The following is a 3,738-nucleotide window of genomic DNA, read 5'->3' as shown; positions in this document are numbered from 1 at the left end:
GGTTTACATTACATAGAAACTTCAGAGTAATACAAGTAATAATGTAGATGTAGCTTGGTACTAAACGGTCTTCACCAAAAGCGCTTGAGATGTACCTATCTATTGCTGACCTGAGAATACAAGTTATTTGAAAGCGAGTATCAACATTTTTACAAATGCTGGTGAGTTCATACGTATTTAGTGTCGTTTTATCCAAATAACTTTATACAAGTAGTAGTTTTAGAGTACACAGTGAATTAGAGTCCTTTCCGGAAAATCCTATATTTTCTGATTTAAAAGCAGTTTTCTACCAAGACTGGATGGAATTATGTTGTAAAAAGTAGTTTTTCCCTTAACACTATCATTATCAAAATATGGTATTGATTTAAAGAAAGTAGGAGAATATCAGGGAAAATAACATATGCATCATCAGTGAAGACTGCTAACTAAGGCAAAAGAAATCATAGACTCCAGGAGAGTATCGAATGAACGACGCGCTTGACTCAGTCTAACGAGAGAAGACTCAGACCCCAGACAGTACCAAATGAATGATACGTCTAGAAAGGTCTAAAAACAGTGAATACAGACCCCATACAGTATCAAATGAATGATAAGTCTAGCAAGGTCTAAAAACAGTGAATACAGACCCCAGACAGTATCAAATGAATGATAAGTCTAGCAAGGTCTAAAAACAGTGAATACAGACCCCAGACAGTATCAAATGAATGATAAGTCTAGCAAGGTCTAAAAACAGTGAATACAGTGTTAATTCCCATTACCTTAAGGCCATGAATTATAAGGTAACCCCGAGATACTCGTAACCATACTAATAGACACTAGAGAACTTGACGCCCTGCAAGCGTCGGAAATAATGTGACATCTGTCACCCTTTGGCTTGGTAGGCCATGCACTGTAGCTAGCAGTCAGGGTGTGGGGGTGTCAATCCTGTATAGATCTATACACATAATGCCCGTTCTCCCTACAGGAGACTGGTTACCAACTAGAAAACGGAGAAGGCCGTGTCCTGAAGATGCATCTCGAATAGTGAGATCTAATGTAAAATATTGGACAAGTGATAGAGACTCACAACTGAACTGACCGATGTAAAACTATATGTCTATGCTTGTATACATAATGTATAACTAATGATCAAACGACCTTCGGACGGATATCCGATCCCACCAGACCACATCTCAACGAAGAAAAGGAAATAGGGCGAACTAGCCTTCCTAAGTCCTTTAAACATTATTTATATAACTATACAAGCACATACATACATTTAACTAAGTAGAAGCGTTAACAAATCAGAAGTATTTCATGAAGTAGAAACGTTTCTCAAAGTAGAAGTATTAATAATGTATAAGCGTTTACGAAGTAGTAGCATTAATAAAGTAAGAGTGGTTCGTGAAGTAGTAGCATTAATAAAGTAGGAGTGGTTCGTGAAGTAGTAGCATTAATAAAGTAGGAGTGGTTCGTGAAGTAGTAGCATTAATAAAGTAGGAGTGGTTCGTGAAGTAGTAGCATAAATAAAGTAGGAGTGTTAATAAGTGGGAGCGTATCGTGAAGTAGAAGCGTTAACAAGTAGAAGCGTATCGTGAAGTAAAAGCGTTAACAAAGTAGTAGTATTTAACTAAGTAGGAGCATTAACTAGGTAGAAGTATAACGAAGCAGTAGTATCTAACAAAGTAGGAGTATAAAAACATGGAAGAAAACTTTGATGAAAACTTTGGAAAACCTTTATACTTTAAGAAAATCATTCATAAACAAGTTTTGATTATAACTTAGATAAAGTAGAGAAAACCTTTGTTTAAAATGCTGCTGTAACAGAGTTTGAAATAAAACATACAGCACGAGAGGCAATTTGAGAAAAGCTTTGAACACATAAAGACGTTTTAGAAAACCATTTACAGTATCATACTTGGTAAAACAGTTAACAGTGTAATGAATCCTTGTGCATACGGGTTATCAATCACATGTGATTGATATGATAACTGAAATGTTTAACTTGTTTCCCCCCTAAAAGCATGTAAAAACATTTAAAAGGTTAATTCAGGGGTATGAACTCACCGGTTGAAAGTGGATCGAACGAAGGCGCCGGTTGGGTGCTCGGTGTCAAGTAAAGACTTGAAAACACTTAGTGACCTATTAACATATGATAACATATGTTTACATACAATTAGTAAATATAATACTAATTAAACACGTATACGCATCCTAAAGTGCGGATAACACTTTGATTGAGTGCTAAGGGTGTCCCGGGTAACATCTATGGGTATGTATGGTCTAGATAGGGAGTTTACTCTTCAAGAGTAAACTCTTTTAGAGAGTTCATGGCCCTAATATCAACTCCCCATGAGTTTACGGCCGTAAACTCATGGTGAGGGTGTTATAGGGTGCTAAATGGTCTTATCTCACTCATAGAATCAGGCTAGGTCCCAATATAATGCATATGAAGGGGTTTAAAGCTTTAATTGGACCATTTGAGGAGTTTACGGCCCTAAACAAGGGGTTTATAGCCATAAGCTCCTATATACATGTTCTTTTGGTAGCATGAAGAATTCCAAGAAAGGAGAATTACCTATCCAGAGCAACACCAAGATGAGTAAGACTCAGAGTCCGGGTACCGATGTTGAGATAGAAGAAATGAGTCGAGTTCCATATGATTTCGTTGTTGGATCGATCATGTATTCTATGACATGTACTCGCTCTGATGTGGCTTTTGCTTTGAGCATGGTCAGTCAATATCAAGGGAACCCGGGTAAAGCCTTAAGTGTCTGCAGAGAACCAAGGACTGGGTCCTTGTACTTGGAAGCAGTGATGACTTGAGAGTTATTGGTTTTAGTGACGCCAGTTTTCAGACATACCGAGACAACTTCCTTTATCAGTCTGGTTAGGTGCTTCCGCTCAATGGAGGAGTAGTAACTTGGAAAAGTTCCAAGCAAGAGACTGTGTCTGATTCAACATGTGAGTCAGTGTATATAGTGTTGGATTAGTGTCTAAGTCCATAACTATTTTGGTATGTACTTGACCCGATGGTGCATGGTCCTTTTGGGTTGCCTTCACCAAAGCAACTTGATAGGATGAATTATGGAGAGTAAGGATTAAATATGATTTATTAATGTATTATGAGAATAATATATTAAAGAAGAAATCATATTGTTTAATTAATATTAGTCAATAATTAATTGGTAATTAGTTTGTGACTAAAAGAGATTAATTAAACTTAAGGGACTGGAATTGTAATTATAGGATAATTGCAATTTGGGCCATGGATTGCCTTATATTAAAGGATGGACGAATTCTAATGGGAAACCCATAAGGAAATCGTCCATGGGCTTAATAAAAGGAGTCTATGGGTTGCTTAGGGCTTAAGCATCCAAATTAGGGTTTCCTTGTTAGATAACCCTAATAGCCCAACTATATAAAGAACCCTTAAGGCTCAAAAACGTGGCTAATGTTCTTGTAAGGGTTTACACACGTTTTGGCAGCCTCCAACCTCTCTCCTCTTCATCCTCTTGCTTATGGTGTTTGTAAGCCATTAGAGGAGTGACACTTGTGACTCTAAGCCTTCCAAAGCAATTCAAGGAGGAATTAGGATTGTTATTGCTACATAACAATCAAGGTAATATCTTAAACCTAATTATATGTTAATGTCGATTTCCATATGTTAGAATTAGGGTTTATAGTCTTGGATTCAAAGCATGTATAGAGAAACCTAGATCCAAGCATTAGGGTTTGTATGAGCACATAGGATGTCTT

This window comes from Lactuca saligna, chromosome 5 (assembly GCF_052625555.1).
Source record: "Lactuca saligna cultivar CGN05327 chromosome 5, ASM5262555v1, whole genome shotgun sequence".
Lineage (NCBI taxonomy): Eukaryota > Viridiplantae > Streptophyta > Magnoliopsida > Asterales > Asteraceae > Lactuca > Lactuca saligna.
The sequence above is the reverse complement of the archived record's forward strand: the minus strand, read 5'-3'. Positions refer to the sequence as shown.